Below are 17,476 nucleotides of genomic sequence, written 5' to 3'. Positions count from 1 at the left end.
GGCATGCTATCTGTTTGATGAAATGACTAGATTTCATGCATGCTATCTGTTTGATAAAATTCCTCTGTTTAATATATTAGTCTTTTAGAAGATCATTTCTTAAACTACACTTTTTTAGTAGAGAATGGATCACCTTCAAGATAAATCATTGCCCTTCTGGCGCCATACCATCTTTCCTGTCAACATGAAAATGGTAGGCGCCATCATGAAGTTCACCTGGCACAAAAATCAGGACAGTCTGCTCATCAGATGCGCCAAACTGTTGGAATCAATGGACAGGCAATGATCTGATTTGACATATTGGTGTGGCCCACCTAGAGCGCAGATCAGCAAGAAGGGTGGGGCATACCATGTTCACGGTTTGGATGTTCTACACGAGTGGCAGGTTAGAGAGAGATCATATCAGTTCTCTTTTTCAAACTCATGTCAGTACCCAGATTAAGAAAAATTCCAACTTCCAATCATTGTTTACATGATACAACAACATGGGTGTGGAAACCATGCAAAGCTCCTCACCTTCCTAAGTCTGTTCTTCATAAGGCTGCAGCAAAGTCGAGTGAGTTTGAAGCAATATATGGTAAGCACAGGCATGGATCCCAAGGTCAGACATCTAGGTGCGTCAATGGCGATGAAGTCACAACCATCCGAGATGTCCTTCATGCTGCCAAAGCATTAGACGCCTATGAGAACATGCACATGGGGTTGTTGAGCAACCTTCAACAGAGAATAAGATTGTTGCTGCAGGGGAACTGAACTCATTTGGATTTTTGGAAGGTTTTGACATTTTAAATCATGTAACACAATTCACCTTGCTGGTTTTTTGTCCAAGGGGCTGTGTCCAAATATCCATGAGTTTTTACCCATCTAAATGGCAAACTATGCTAATTTTCCCATCAAAGCATAGTTTCCATATGTGAATCTTACCAATGGAGTAAAGTCCTAAAGTTGAGCGATGTGGATCAGTTTGATATTGACATGTGGTGTAGAAAGATGTATTGATGGAGGTTGCAAGATATGAGCAGCATGGTTGTTTCATTGGGTCAATTGCTATTTGCCTGAGCAAAATTCTCTGTTTTTGCTTGAGCTGCTTTTATCTACTGATGACAACAAAAAGGAAGCAAAAGGATCATGCATATGTATTTATACCATATATATATATGTATGTATGTATGTATGTATGTATATATTTATCTTTTGCTATGTAAATGCGGAGTTTTGGTTGTAAATTTTTTACAGATGCAGTGTTGCCTTATTTTCTTCTTCTTTGTATTTTGTTCTACACTCATTGTGAGAATCAATCAGCTTTGCTGCGATGTGCATCGCATTAAACAAGATTCTACTGCTGAGTGTGTTTTTTATTTTTTATTATTTTTATTTTTTTTTAAGGCTCGGTATGTATTCCAAGCTCACATCAAAAATCACTGGACTATTTGGAGCCACTATAGGCCTTCCTGGTGCTAAATTGAGGCCTTTCGGAAATGCCAACTATCCAAAAAAAAATAAAATATGACTCACAACATAACATTGATATGATGGAATTGGGTGTGTTTGGAATCTGGATGAACTTAATTGTGAATGTTCCATGTTCAACAATATGGAACAGATTGTAATAAAATGTTCTTTTTCTTTTTTCTTTCATTCATTCATTCTTTCTTTTCTTTTCTTTTTTTTTTTTTTAAAAAAAAAAAAAGAAGAAGAAGAGGAAGCAGCCTCAAATTGTGGTTGTCATCCTTTCAAGTCTTAGTAGAAAGTAATATAATTGCAATTTCGAGCCTATTTCATTCATATGAATAGTAAGGGCCTAGTTGCAATATTATTTGTTTCTGTATTTTTTATATGATCATCGATAACTTATGCATCCAAATGCAGCAATAGTCAATTGTAAAGGTAAAAGATTGTTGGCCACATAAAAAAAAAATCTTTAAATAATGCATATAATTGATAAAATCTGATGACTTACAGTTTGACGGTGATCCTTGATAAAGTGGAATGACACAATCAAATTCGTATAGCTGGACTCATCAGTTGGGATAAGGCTTATGTGATGATGATCGTCATCATCATGAAAATGCATATAATCATGGTATTAAAAAAAGGTTATGAAATGGCTATTATGTAATAGTAAAAATGGGACCCGTTATGCGATAAGATGCCTAATGCCATTCTGAAAGAAAAAAAAAGAGGCTGTAATGAGCTGATACATTTTCTTCCTTTCTACCAGGCACCAATGAATTACACAATTTTTTGTTGTTTGTATTGAGAAGGTAAATAACCATGCTAGGTAAGTGAAAAATCTTTATTGCAGGCCACCAGTGAGGACTTTTCTGTGGAGCCAACAGAGAGTAGGAGGGCATTCTGTGCACTCCTTGATGTTGGTCTGATTAAAACAACGACCGACAATCGCGTCTTTGGTGCTCTTAAGGTATTTCTCTCTCTCCATTCTTTTGTAGAATTGTTTTCCAGTTGTGAGTACAATTCTTATAATCTTATCTACTTATCCCTTATTGGTCATATGATCGATCTATTACAATTATGTGCTTTTCATGGCGGTTCAGCATTGATCTATGAACTTGTGAATGGAGCTTCATTTTTAATAGGAACATCACCAACTAATTCCATTTAACTGACTTCCATGATTTAGCTTTATTACATCTGCCACTGTGATCATTGGTTTGCTTTGGAATCTTTCTGGTCTTAAACATCTCATTGAGTTTCATTGCCCAAGATTCTACAATTTATTTGATTTATTAAAAATATTTTAGAGCATTCCTTGTATCTAATGCCTTGTCATCCCCTTAAAGCTATTTATTTCTAGCATTTTTGGGTACATGAGAGCAAGGATAGGCTGATTCTGTTTCATTTTCTTATGCTATTAGTTAATATTAAAATTCTGGCTTAAGCCTGATCAATCATCCTGCGATCCCAAAAAATGGCTTAGCAACCTTTCTTTTGCTCTCTTCATTCTGAAATATTAGACATACATCTCATTATTTTCCTGACAAAACCAGATTCTTTGGATTCTTGGTGGAAGCATTAAAATTTTTCTGTTTAACTTGTATTTAGCTGAAGTAGTTCCTCTTTTATTTTAAGTTTTAATTTTTTACCATTTGAAGCTGGGGTGTGTTCCTTCCATTTTAGTCAAATCATTTCTGGTTGTGTAGTTATTTTTATGCATTTTGATAAACAGATGTGGTTTTGGGTCTTTCTTAGGGTGCCTTAGATGGATTTGACATTCCTCATAGTGACAAGAGGTTTGATGGTTTCAAAAAGGAGGACAAACAACTTGATCCTGAGGTTCACCGAAAGTATATCTTGGTCATGCTGCTTCTTACATGAGGGTTAGATTCAAAACTTGAACCTCTCCTCTAGGAAAACTCTGCTAGTGATTAAAATCACAGTATTGGATCCGAGATAAGATTTGAACACATCCCACCAAGCCTCTAATAGACCAGCAATTTCTTTACTGTTATATCGCCACTAATACGAATGGAAATTTTGCAGACGTTGAAGGAGGATGAGCCAGAGAAATACCAGTTGCATTTCAGTGAGTACATCAAGAAAGGAATTGAGCTTGATGGCATTGAAGAGCTATACAAGAAGGTCCACGGTGCCATCAGAATGTCCATAGATTGAATGGTTCCTACTAGAATGTCCACAAATTGAATGGTTCCCAACAGAACTTCTAAACTCCTGCGGCCTATTTCCTTTGTTGTAGGAGTTATTGTACCTATATGGATTTGTCATCAACAATAATCCAGATGACTATCTCATGGTAATGCCTTCCAGTACTACTAGCCTTCACATTCCTCCATTAGCTATTTTAGCGATTTTAGCCGCAATTGTGAGGATGCTAGTACAATTTGAGCTTACCTTCCAGAAAATGCTTATTTGGTCCAATTTCATTCCATCCTATGTTTTGCAGAGTACGATGGCAATTAATATAACTAATCAACATGCAATTGGATGAAAAAATTGGCAATCTGATTACAATTTGGTACAGGTTCATTATCCAATGGAAGCCTTTTAGAGTGTTCCAATAGTTGATTTCAAAGTGCAGCTTCTGGAATTACAGGTTAGCTTTTTCTCCAAAATATTGTTTCCTGGTTTTAGTATTTCAATTTTCAGGGAATATTATGTGTATAGCCTAATACTTGGTTTTTATGATTCTGATGAGTGAGAAATGGTTGGAATTAGCTCTCTCCTCAGAAGTAATTTGTTTTTTTTGTAATACTAATGGATCTGAATCAATCTTACAGAAGGCTGAAATAAGGTCGCTTACTAAGAAGCTTACTGGATCATGGATTTTTTCTGTATCCCCTCTGCATGAAGAAGATAGGAATAAGAAATCAAATGGCCTATTTTGCAATGTCTTTTTTGTGCACCCTTAAAATGACCAAAAACTGTTCTTTCTGAGGTGAAAACATGTTTAAGAGGGTTTCATTTGACCATCTAACTAACTGCACCCTAAAACGTGTGTTGCTTTCCACATTAGCACCTAGGTGCATATGCATAACTAGTGTATGTGTCCCGTTCGGTGCCATGGCAAGACACTTAAACGCCAAATGTCTCAGGTGTGCACAGTCCAGAATGATATGAATAATTCAAAAGATCCAAACTAGTGTCCTCTTTAAGTAATCCAACTCTCTGTTACTAAGTAAAAACATTCTGCAACATCCTAAGGAAGAGTTTCCTCGAGACTTGGACCTATAAGGGGTTGCTTTAGTAATCCCTCAATGTTAAATGTAAATACAGTTGGGTTCATAACCTTGGGGTACATAAAACTGCAATAGGTGAACTTAAGGTACTGTTGTATGGGTAATGCATCCAACTAGGAAAAAAAATGCAAGAAATGCCGTGAGCTAGGCCCACATATGCTAAATCACTCCTGATGTGGAACACAAGGAAACTTCACCACCATCATACAATTGATCACTATAGTTGCAAGCAACATTTCATGCACAATAAAACCAAGCATGTTTAGAAATACTCCTATAACAGCCAACTTCACCTCAAAATTCTAAAATCACTATGCTGCAATTGACACCAAAAACTGCCATATGAACTATACCATGACTCTACCAAACACCATAAAGCAAGAAGAACAAAATGTGAAAGCTTGCCCACAATTCCGTTGACAACTGAATCATAAGCTTCTAATACATATAAAAACAAAAGCAAACATGATCCATCAAAGCTTTCAAAAACATCCTACATGGAGAAAATGAAACATCTACCATCCAACATTATGTCCAAGGGTGGGTGGAAAATGTAAGGTGGATGCAACTTTACAGTCAATAGGAAAGTTAGCAATGATTCCAAAATTGCTCTATGCCTATGAAGTCTTAACTCTTGTGTACTGTCCATGAAAATAACAACAAAAATAATTTCATTGCTTGTAGAGGCACCTAATTCTGTATGAAGCCCAAAGTCTGTTGATCGAGATTTTGATCTGAAGGGCACATTGGATGTAGTACCCTAAAAAACCTCCTATATCAATAAGAAATCCTAGCCATTCGATCAGGGGCAACAATGGTTGACATCCATTGTAAATACCTCCTATATCAATAAGAAATCCTAGCCATTGAAAATTGTAGACTATTCTATCCATGTTTAACACTAATACTTCTAGCAGAGATGCATTGATATGAGATCCTGGATACAGATGTCTAATGATAGCTAGTGGCCGGTGCCATTAATTGTCATATTCTCTCTTTCCAAGTCATAGTTCTTTCTAATATTGAGGCCAAGAAGAGGTTTGATTTGTGGAAGCTGTTAGTGGGGGCAATGGATGCTCACCTTATTCGTTATTTCAAATAAGTACGCATACAATTTTCTTGTTCACTGTCCTATTGAATGTAGTTTGCTGCTCTTCTTTGGTGCTTCTCTAAAAGCTTTTGACCCAGTTTTCTTGCAGGGATATGAGCTATTGCATCAGATGGAGCCATATGTCTACCAGGTCTATTTTTGTTTATGAATTGCCATAGAAAATGTGTAGGGTGCTTAATTCAGCAACATGAGTTAGTGCATAGACTAGGTGTGATCTACATTATTCTGGTTAGTTAGAAGACTTTATGGCATAGGTAAAAGGTCTCTTGTCTAGGAATTCGTAGGGACAATTGGGGCATGGATATGGGCTCCAGAAGGATAGTTTTGGCTCCTTTCTAATTTTTTATTTTTTATTTTTTTTAAACAAATGCTTCTCCACCCTCACACCCAAGTTTTTTGTTACTTCACTTCATTCTTTGGGCAACCATATTCTGTTTTGAGCATCCTGACAGTTTCTTTACGTATTTTAGGTTTTATAGTCTCATTGGACCTGAAGATACTTTAAATGTGATTGGAGAATTTGATGACCAGGGAAAATGCATTGTGGACTGTGATGAAAATCTTGTCATCATTCATCCGGACATACTTGTGTCTGGAACACGGGTAATTGTTGCCTATAGCTGCTTTAAGTTTCTAGTTCATGTTTCAACTTTTGATCAGTGGTAAAATGAATGCTGGTTTTGGCAATGCCATTTGGAAACTAATTTTCGGACAAGATAATTGTCATCATTCTTGTCATGATGGAATTAAATAATGTTTCACTTTTAGGTTGCTGCTAGTTTCACATGCCTAAGACGCACCGTCCTTGATGACAGGCTTAAGTGTAGTGAGCATTCAACTGCAACATTAATTGGTACCTTGCTTCATCAATTTTTTTCAGGTTTTATGTTCAAAAATTGCCTTTTCTGAGAAACAGGATCTGCATAAATGGTCCCAAATGTCACTGACTTCACAAACCATAGTTAAAAAAAGGTTCTCATCTAATATGTATCTTTGCTATCTAGATATCTCTCATATTACTAAAGTTAAGGCTGTGTGTGTCAGTTTGTGCAGGGGCCATACTATTATGTTGCTGGAGCTGATAAAGGCATGTTTTCCTGAACCTCATTTGTTTGAAAGTTGCAATCCCTATTTTCAATGTTTTTTTTTTTTTTTTGTCTTTCTTTCTTTTGAGATGTGTACAAAGGCATACTTATTTGATTGTGTCTACAAATGTTGTTTTATACAGGCGAACAAGCTAAAGAAGTCACTGGAGGATGAAATTCATTTTCTCAAGGGAAGGGTTTCAGAACTTGAAAGTGATCTTGTGTCAAAGTCCACAGAAGTTACATCTGCAGTTTCAAGGAAAGAAGAAGCTCTATCTTCTGCATTTGCTGAAATTGACTGTCTGAAGGAAGAAAATTCTATAAAAATTGAGCATTATTGCATTATATGGAGGGTGTTTACTGTGTTGGAGTGTATTTGTTTCTTGCACATGAGGACACGCCTTAGTTGTAATTCTTATGATAGGTTGAGCAAAGTGAAGTATTGTTTATTTAGAAATGTGAATGTGGGATGCATTATATGATTTCATTGCTATTCATAATAAATACATCATTTTTTTCCTGATTGCATTCTATGTACTATTCCTATCAACATTAAGCTTAGATGAGTTATCAATCATAGCAGGTTTTTACAATGGAAATAGGCATCATTATTATAATTTTTTTAAAAATAGCTAGGAATTTTGGCTGTAGCTATTATTCTGAAAACCGTAGCTATTGCTAACTACAGCATATTGCTACGAATTGTATTCCACTTTTAACTACTGATATTATCCGTAGTCGTAAGTACATTTCCAACAGAAATTATAGCTACTGCTTTTTTCCGTAGCTAGTGATATCTACTGCTATGAATCTAATCTATAGCCGTAGGTATATTTCGCTACAGAAAGTATAGCTACGGCATTTATCCGTAGCTAGTGATATCTATTGCTACAGATTTAATCTGTAGGTGTAGTTGCATTTCACTACAGAAATTATAGCTACAGCTTTTGTTCGTGGCTATTGATATCTATTGCTACGGATATAATCCGTAGCCATTGGTTTTTTGACCTTTAGCTACCCCACCAATAGCGACGGACATACTACGGACTAGATCTGTAGCAAAAGGTCTTTAGCTACGGTTTTTGGTCGTAGCCTTTACCCGTTTTTCTTATAGTGACATGTCAATGACATTTATATATCATAGAAGAAGTACACAAAAGAACTTGAGAAATTTCAGATAACCGACTTTAAAGCAGTAAATACACCTGTCGCAACAGGCCTGAAGTTGACAAAAGAAGGAGAAGGAAGAAACATGGACTTGACTCTATTCAAGAGTCTGATTAAAAGTCTTAGATACCTCACAATCACTAGGCCAAATATCGTCTACATTGTTGAGGTTCAAAGTACGTACATGGAAGCACCACAAGAATCACACTAGATTGTTGCAAAAAGAATCATCAGGTATGTCAAAGGAACCATGAAATTTGGTCTCTTCTATCCATACAATGATAAAGTAATATTATATAGATACTCAGATTGTGATTGGGGAGGTGACCAAGATGAAAGGAAAAGCACCACTAGCTATGTATTCTATCTCGGGTCGATTGCCTTCACATGGAACTCAAAGGAACAAAGTATGGTCGCTTTGTCCACATGTGAAGTAGAGTATATGGCAGCATCGTCCATAGTCTGTGAAGTAATATAGTTGAATAACCTGCAAAAGGAGCTGAAACATCCACAAGAGGAATCCACAGTTATATGCATGGTAGCAAGTTGGTAATCGAACTTACCAAAAATCTGATGCATAATAGAAGGAGCAAGCACATTGATACTAGATAACACTTCCTAAGAGATCAAGTAAAGCAGAAAATGGTGAAATTGAAGTATTGTCATACTACTAAACATGTGGCAGATATTTTCACCAAGGCACTATCGACAGATGCATTCAGACGACCAAGATCAATGCTTAGAATGAAGCCAATTTTGGTTTGAAGGGGAGCATTAGAGCGTTTAAACTGAAAGTCCCCTGGTTTGTCAATTGGTGTGATCGTTGAGTCAGCTAGACAAAGGAACCCCAAATAGGAAGATCGATCAAGCATCTGCCTTAACAAGATGTGTGCCTGAAGTCATCACAGGTAAATCTTAGCCTCACATCCCATGTTCCAAAACACTAGGTATATAAAGCCCTTAAAAATTGAATAGAACACCTTAGGGTTTTTGGTTAGAAAACTTTTTTCCAAATTTAGGAAAATTCTTAATTTTTCTACCTTTGTCAATTTATTGACAAGTGGTTCGATGAAATCAAACCCTGTTGTCGATCTCCTCGAAGCTTACTCGATCTTATCAAAATGAGGACATAAGATGTCTAATAACCACAAAAATCTATGGACTGAATTCTCAATGTATCGATAGATGGTTCGATATCATCGAAATTTGAATCTTGAGTCCATCGAGTTGACTCGATAAAATTGACATCAGGTCAGTTGTGCCCAAAATGCTACTAAGGTAAACCATGTCATCCTCGATATATCGAAGTGCTCCTCGATATTATTGAAATTCAAAACTCGATGATATCAGAAGCCCTTCGATGATATCGGTCTGGGACACAAATCTATCAAGAAAATTTTTCACGATGTTTTTCTTGGATCGAGGGTTTCTCGATAAAATCGATATTCAAATATCGATCATATCGAGGCATGATCGATGTCATTGAAAGTAGACAAAAACTGTCCAGCAAGCTTATAGGAAAATTTCTTAGAATTATCGATGAATCGACACTGCCCTCATGTCACGCCCCAGAATCGGTAACCGGGTTCACAAGGAACTTGATAGATGGTTCTGGCCGCAACAGCCTCCGTAGTCCCCCATTCTCAGCTCCGAAAGCAGGTTCCGATCCTGATATCTTACAAGGGGGATTTTCATGACAGTATAATCATTACCAATACGAGCATACCCAAGATCACATCAAGTATATCTGAGAATAACAAAGGCACACATCACAAAATCCACTATGAATTTGAACTTTTACAAGTATTCATAAGGTCCAAAAGGACATACATAAAATAATAGGAGGAGAGGAAAGGACAGTCTGCAATACTGGGGTCCTCATGCTCAACTCTACTCCATGCTCTACCGCTACGACGCCTGCCTAGGATCTCCTGCACGCATCAATCGTGTATAAGCTTATAGAAGCTTAGAGGGTGGTGGAAGTGTGTGATAGTGGTGCATAGAAGAATAATAGAGGATACAGGAAGGAAACATGATCAAAACCAACACCACCAACCTTACCAGGGCTGTCATGAACATAAGAAGCTATACCAAGGCAGTATAATAATGCAGGAAGCCATACCAAGGCTATATAATGCAATGATTACTGGGCGCCATGCCAAGGCTTAACATGAATACTATGCAATATGAGGCTTACACAGCCGATACAAATGCAATACAAAGTAATGCCAGTGCTCATATGCAATCCACATATCAAGTACATTTCCATCATAAGGAAATCACCGGGGTCCATTACACTGCTGGAAGACTGCCACTCTACAGACCCTGCACAGTCAAACAAGCGTAAGAGACCTCACTACCCACCTGTGGACAACCAATCACCAGCAAGGCCTGATGGTAGCGGACCCATTCACGAGCTGGTCAGACTCAGCGTAGCAATGTCTCCTTACATTAGGCGAGTAAGGCCACACCCCTATCCAACCGACTACATGACCGTGGGAGTCACGGCCTAACAGTATAAGGCCCTCGTGCGCTCATATATTCTACTCGGTCACGGCGTTGGAGCAGATCCTTGGTACCATGGAAGTTTTGAGAATTTCACCCATGGGCATCCTATGCACCCGGTATGCTCAAGTAACATTTTCGGTGTCCAAACATGGCCACCCATGATGTATCTATGGAGGCTACAACCCTGATGAAGTAAGGGCGATAATGCTCATATGTTATGCAATGCCAAATGCATGAATCACATAATCATCCATGCATCAATTCTAAGCATCCAACGTGCTCAAGGGGGGAATACTACGTCCCTCAGAGAAGGTAACATGCAATGCCCAATGTCACAATATGACCACACACACAGTGTCAACCAAGCGTACAATGATGTACATGGGTCATGAGGATGAATTTAATCATACTATATGGTGATATACAATGTATATTACATTCCTCCTATCCAAGAAGGAACCAAGATTAGGTACTTCGACAATATCCTTAAGGAATCCAACTTCTAGTGGGGGCCCATTTACCCGGGGTAGCCCACGAGACTAAGTATACAAGCTACAGGTCTAAGTAATATAAAAATGAGCCTAGCAAGAGTCTAAGATGATTATCCAATCACTCTTAAATACAACTGGGCTTAGAGGAGTCCATAATAGGGACATTTAACCACTATTCCCTAGAAAGGCATGTTAACCATGAACTATGTGGATAGAAGGCCCAAGTCCTACATTTAAGATAAAAATAAAGGTAATCACATGCATATATTCTTCATAATAGGCCATAAAAAGATATAATACCACTTTTAACAACATGGGATCCAAGAGGGGAATTAAGGCCCAAGGCTTAATTTCCAATGGCCATAGAATCCATGCATTAAGTTGGACTTGGTGGGCAGCCCGCGTACACAATATACGGCCCTAAAAAAAATAAGTTTAAGTTTGGATGAAATGGGCCCAACTACATCAGTCCAATAACTAGCAATTTAAGTGGGCAACCAAGGGCCCAATACTATCCTTATCTTAGCCCACAAGTCCATAAAAATGGTGGAAGTCGGCCCAATATATGGTTGGGCCAACCTGGGACGTCCCAACCCACTCTGGGCCCATGGGATGCCCCAAAACTATGATCTAAGATGAGGTCCTCATGTGATCACTAAAGGTGACCCAAAAGAATGCACTGATTAAGCCCAAAGATTATAAGAAAACATAAGCATGTAACACGTACACAAGTTCATGGTGGGCCCCATAGCCAAATAAAGTTTTAGCCATAAAATTGTACATCTAAGGCCCTTTGATAAACTTTTGGCCTGTTAGACTTCCTGGACCTGCTAAGGTCTAGAAATTAGTTAATTATGTGAAAATAATCTCATGAAGGCCAACTATACTCACTAGGGGACCCCACCAGATGGAGAGTGTATATATATCATGAAAAGATCAAGTGGACCTACTACTAGATTGTGAGTCCAGCCGCAACCCAAGGCAGAGAGTACTTCCATGATCGGGCGATCCAAGGCTTAAATGGCCTGGACCAACATACGTTGAGGTAGGCTCCACATACATCCATATTTAGCCTTAAATAAACGGCTCAGGGTCTATGGTGGGCCTTTAACCATCCATAGAGAAACCCATGGGCCTACCTTATGATCACCCAAGAGGACATCCAACCTCAACTGGGTCCCAAAAGGTAGCCCGCTATGCAAATAAAGTAAGGTCTAAGGCCTAAGCAATACATGGCTTGATGGGCTATATACGAGCCCAACTCATAGACAATATGGTGGGCCCTCAAGCAAGGTTTGGGCCCAACCATCATAATTCCACATATTGTGGTGGGCCTTATGGGCGGCCCAGTACTTCATTCACATGGGCCAATTTGCACTTAATACAAGCGATTTAGGCCTCACATCTTAGCCGAAGTATAGGGTCAATTTAGTGGGCAGCTAAAAGGCCCAACTACTTGTATACTGTATCCCTTAAACCCATCACAATAGGTAGAAGAGTATAGGCCCAAAAGCCAATAGGCCTACTAAAAGGATTTAGTCCACAAGGCCTAAGGAACTAGTTTGCTAATCACATGCAACGTTCCAATAAAACTCAACTTGGGTGGGCTTCAGCTAGGCCCTAATCACACCCCAAAATGCTGTAGAGAAAGGGTAAGATAACTGATCTAAGTCCTCCTCACATCTAGTGGGCCATGCTGCCCCAAATCATTTATGGGTAGTAACATTGGGCCCATTGCCAAATTCCAGCCCACCTAAATTTCTGGGTTGGTTGGAGTCCAACAATAAAAGTATTTCTTAGTATATTTAATCTCTGATGGCCCACACACATCACTGTAGACCCCACCAGATGAGAGAGGATATGCAATACATATATCAAGTGGGCTAGGCCGTTGGAATGCAGGCCCAACAGTAGCCTAAGGCAGGGATATCCCATGTGTAGGCAGCACTGTGGGCCCGAGGTATTTGGACCAAAAATCCACCCAATGGGCCCCAATTGAATAGCAACAAAAATACAAGATGATCAATACCATAAGGACCCCACATGTATGGATGGTGGGATATACAACACGTCAATGTGGACCCACGAAGTAGGTTGGACACCCTAGCCTGGGCGACCCTGCCTGGTGGGCCACTCTCGGCCGTACCATGGTCATCTCAAATATCCATTGAGTATAAAAGTTTACAGGGTAATACTTCCATAGGTGGGCCACACCTCTAAAATTTTTTGTAATTTTTGGATAATTAAAAGTATTTTAATCAATTTAAAGAATACAGTCTTTCCAGAAAATCGGACTGACCTGGACATCCCAACGTGGTGGGCCGGTCCAGCCCTCACCACGGTGTGTACAGGGATCCATTGGCCACAAAAATTTATAGGTGTGTCCTACCATGATTGGAACACCTCTATGAAAAATTTTAGTATTTTTGGATAACTAAAAATATTTTTATTCATTTTAAGAAAATAATTTGTCCTGAGATTCTACCTGATCTGGACACGACAATATAGTGGGCGGGTTCAGCTATTTCCATGGTATGTACAGGTGTCCATTGGCCCTAAAATTTTGTAAATGTGTCCTAATATATATGGGCCATCCCCCTACAAAATTTTAGATTTTTTAAAGTGGTATAAGTAATTTATTTAATTGATAAAAATTCTGGACAACAATATTTTTCAAAAAAAATCTGCTACTGCACAATGTTGTTGTCCCCATGATTGGCACCTCATGGGGTGGGCCTAGGTCTCTCAAATCACTAGGAAAATAGGTGAGTATGGCACTCCCATGTATGGATAGCAAGTGAGGTCCACCGAAGTGGCCCACTTTCCCAAATTCAAGGTACAATAGGCTCCTCTCCAACATGCAACATTGCTGGATTGTCTAGAAATTTCTGGACGTCCAACCCACTTTAGCCCATCCCATAGGCCTCAATCAATGGTTAAATGATGTGGGGCCCATCCTAGATCGAGGTGGGGTCCATGTCTCAGCAAAATCCCAAATAAATCAGGAATAAAAAGCCCCATAAATGGGCTTAAAACAGTGCCTGAAAACCATGCAACAAATGGTCCTGAAATTTGGACAGCAGCATATACTGTCCATTTCCAGCCTATGGAAAAATATTCAGAGGGATAAATAGTCAGATACATCAAGTGGGGTCCACCTAGATGAACCACAAAAATTTCAGACCTAAATCCATCCAAGAATCTCCAAGAAATCATCCCTTATGGGGCCATCCAACCCATGCATCATACATGCATATGGATGTCCAACCCAGTGGGCCTAGGCGTCCCAAAATCTGATGGGTCTAGGACTTTTTTTTTATGACATCAGTGGGCCACCAACATCAGGAGCAGAATAGGGAAAAGAGATAGAAGGAACAGAGAGAGGGAGAGATATCAATGGCCATGGGGGATTCCGACACTATGAATCCTCCACCATTATACATCTTACATGAATCATGCATGCATGTGATCTATACAAATCCATGAAATTCTGAGATGGGGATTCCATCCCCACCATGCACCTCAGGTCTAAATGACCCAAATTATCAAGATTTAAAGAGAAAATCCATCATGGTGGGTCCATGGAGAATGGCCCACCGTGGAAATGTACATGCATGTAGCAGGACTTGGTCTCACTTCATGGATTTATGTAGGACCTCTACCATTGATTAGTGGGTCATACATAGTCCCAAGTGTGTAGAGAAGAACATGAAAGAAGAAGAAAGAAGGAAAGAACTTCAATGCATCACTCACCTTAATGGATCTTCAGGATTTTCCTATCTCCAAGCTCCTTAAACTCTAAGGGTTATAGATATATGGTTGAGATCACTTTTGAAAGGTTAGATTAGGAGGTTTTTGAGAGAAAATGGGCTGGAGTTGCTGGAATATGGAGGAGAGGTGGAATGAGAGAAATGAGAGAGGAGAGAGAGAGAGGAAGGGTTGTAGGAGAGTCATCATTGCTCTCCCTCCTTGGCTAGAGAAAGCAATCATAACCTATGGTGAAAATAACAAAGTTGCTAGGCTTAGACTAGGCTTGGTGGTGTTTAGAGTAGGTGGTGTTCAATCCATGCAATTGTGTAGTGTGTGTGTGGTGTGCATGGGAAATTGTGCCATGGAAATGGCCCATGTATAAAAAGTGGGCCATATAATGAAATGCTCATAACTTTTGATCTGTAGGTCGGATGGACACACAAGACACGTCGTTGGAACTACAACGACGATACGATCGAGATAACATAGGTCTAGGGTCGATCTGAGTTAGGTCTATATGACCGGACTCAAGGATGACTGCAAACACAATTCGAGAGTCGCAGGTCACTGAAATTTGACCGGTAGGACCGCGGAACCAAAATGGACGGAATGCATACTCACACACACGCATGCACACATGTAAACTAGGGTTAGATCTCACACCTTGATATCATCGATATTCAAATTTTGATGATATCGAGTGATGCTCGATCATATCATATACCTGAAATATTTCAAAGACAAGTGCTCTCACATTTTTTAAATGTCGAGAAATCGAACCTTGTGTCAATGAAATCGGAGTTCGAAATTCGATGACATCAACGCTCATTTGATTTCCTCTACCAGTTGGCAAAAGTTTTCAAAAGTGTTTAACAGTTGAGTTCGCGTCATCGAGCGGCCAGTCGATGCGATCGAGAGTATACACTCGATGATATCGACCCTACTCGATGATATCGAACTCTGTAAAAATGTGATCGTTTTATATCCGTTGGAACCTTTTGCCTATTTAATGAGAGCTTGCCCTTGGTTGTTGGTAGAGAAAATAGAAAGTGTTTTTATGTGTTTAACCCCAGATCATATACCCTAAGCCTTTTCTCTAATGAAAGTTCATCCTCCAATCCACCCTCATCATTAACATTCAATAGAGTGGATTGGGGAATGAACTTCAGCATTGAAGGATCCTGCAGCTACTACCTTAATGGCAAATCATTAAGCTGGGATGCCTTGAATGTATAGATGATTAGAATTACTCTATCTTCCTTATAGGAAAACATTTAATAGAGTAGGATTCCATCATAACCTTAACCCAACCCGTCGCCATATATTGGTATATCTTCTGAGTTGCGGTTCAAGGGAGCTGAAGATTCTTCATCATCAAAGGAGGAGATCTTCATCAACGCGCTAAATGAGGCTCATCTACTTATCTGTAAGTCATTAGAGTCTAGAGGACCCTTATGATCGTTCCTTCGGTAGGATTGGGTCTAAGGTGTTTCTCACCCCTTGCAAGTCCTCATAGGATGCCTCTGGTGGGAGTGTACATGGGAGTGCTTTGTGTTGAACCTTGCTCTGTGGAGAGCATAAACCTTAGGTCCTTGACCTATGTGGTCTAAAACTTGGATGCGTTATATTGACCCTTACTCATGGGAGCATAAACTGGTGAGGTTCTTTGTGTGGATCCTTAGCATGTGTGGCTTAAAATTCAGGTGCTGTGTGTTGACCCTAACTCATGGGAGCATAAAGTGTGTCGTGTAGACACATTATGTTAACAGAAGTGTAGGTTGTACTGGTTAGAGGTGAACCTGATTTAAAACCTCTGGTTTGAGGTGAATCTATTGTGAAACCTCCGTTAGTGAGATCCAGTACACTCAAGGGTTGAGTGTGTCCGCTGGAAGTGTAGTAGACAAGTAGTCGAACCACTATAAAAACAGCTGTGTTTGTGATTGTTATTGCTTGTGTGGTTTCCTTAAATAGTTTCATAATTTCTTATCTGAGATCACACCTCACACATAGTCACATCCATCATAAACTATGATTTGCATCTTATTTATCTTTCAAATAGTTTTATGACTGGATCCTCTATTTGGCTTAGAAGCCATTAGAGTTACTCTGAAGAAATCCTAATGCATGCATATTTACTTAGGATAAGATTGATAGGATTTTAAATAACTACAAAATATTAAAAAGTCCTATTCACCCCCCTCTAGGACATATTAGCATATTCCTACCTAAACTAAGGCAGTCATTATCGCAATTTCAATAGGTATCAGAGCGGGTTTCTCTTAAGGGCTTCACTGCCTAGAAAGTGATCTTGACTGAAGTTGGATTCATGTCCAAAAGTGTATTAGAAGGTGTGAAAGATTGAAACAATTGCCTAGTAATCCATATTGCTCTGAAAGTTGGCAATAGTTCAAAATGGTACCTTGGCAATGGATGCTCCAGACACATGACTGGTGATCAAACTCATTTTTGTGAGTATTCAGACTTTGATGGTGGATTAGTTACATTTGGAGGTAGTAGCTCCACTAGAATTATTAGACAAGGAACAATAGCTGTACCAGGTCTTCCCAAAATCAAACATGTTCTCTGTGTAGAAGATCTGAAACATAGTCTCCTTAGTATCTCTCAAATATGTGACAAAGAACATTTGAT

At 39.1% G+C, this 17,476-nt stretch overlaps 1 pseudogene; it reads left to right on the top strand.

Annotated features, from left to right (window-relative positions):
- The first annotated feature begins 472 nt into the window (after positions 1-472).
- Positions 473-3,633, top strand: LOC131254203 (large ribosomal subunit protein uL18-like; annotated as a pseudogene).
- The last annotated feature ends 13,843 nt before the right edge of the window (positions 3,634-17,476 follow it).

The sequence above is a fragment of the Magnolia sinica genome, chromosome 8 (assembly GCF_029962835.1).
Source record: "Magnolia sinica isolate HGM2019 chromosome 8, MsV1, whole genome shotgun sequence".
NCBI lineage: Eukaryota > Viridiplantae > Streptophyta > Magnoliopsida > Magnoliales > Magnoliaceae > Magnolia > Magnolia sinica.
This window is presented reverse-complemented; position numbering and strand designations above follow the sequence as displayed.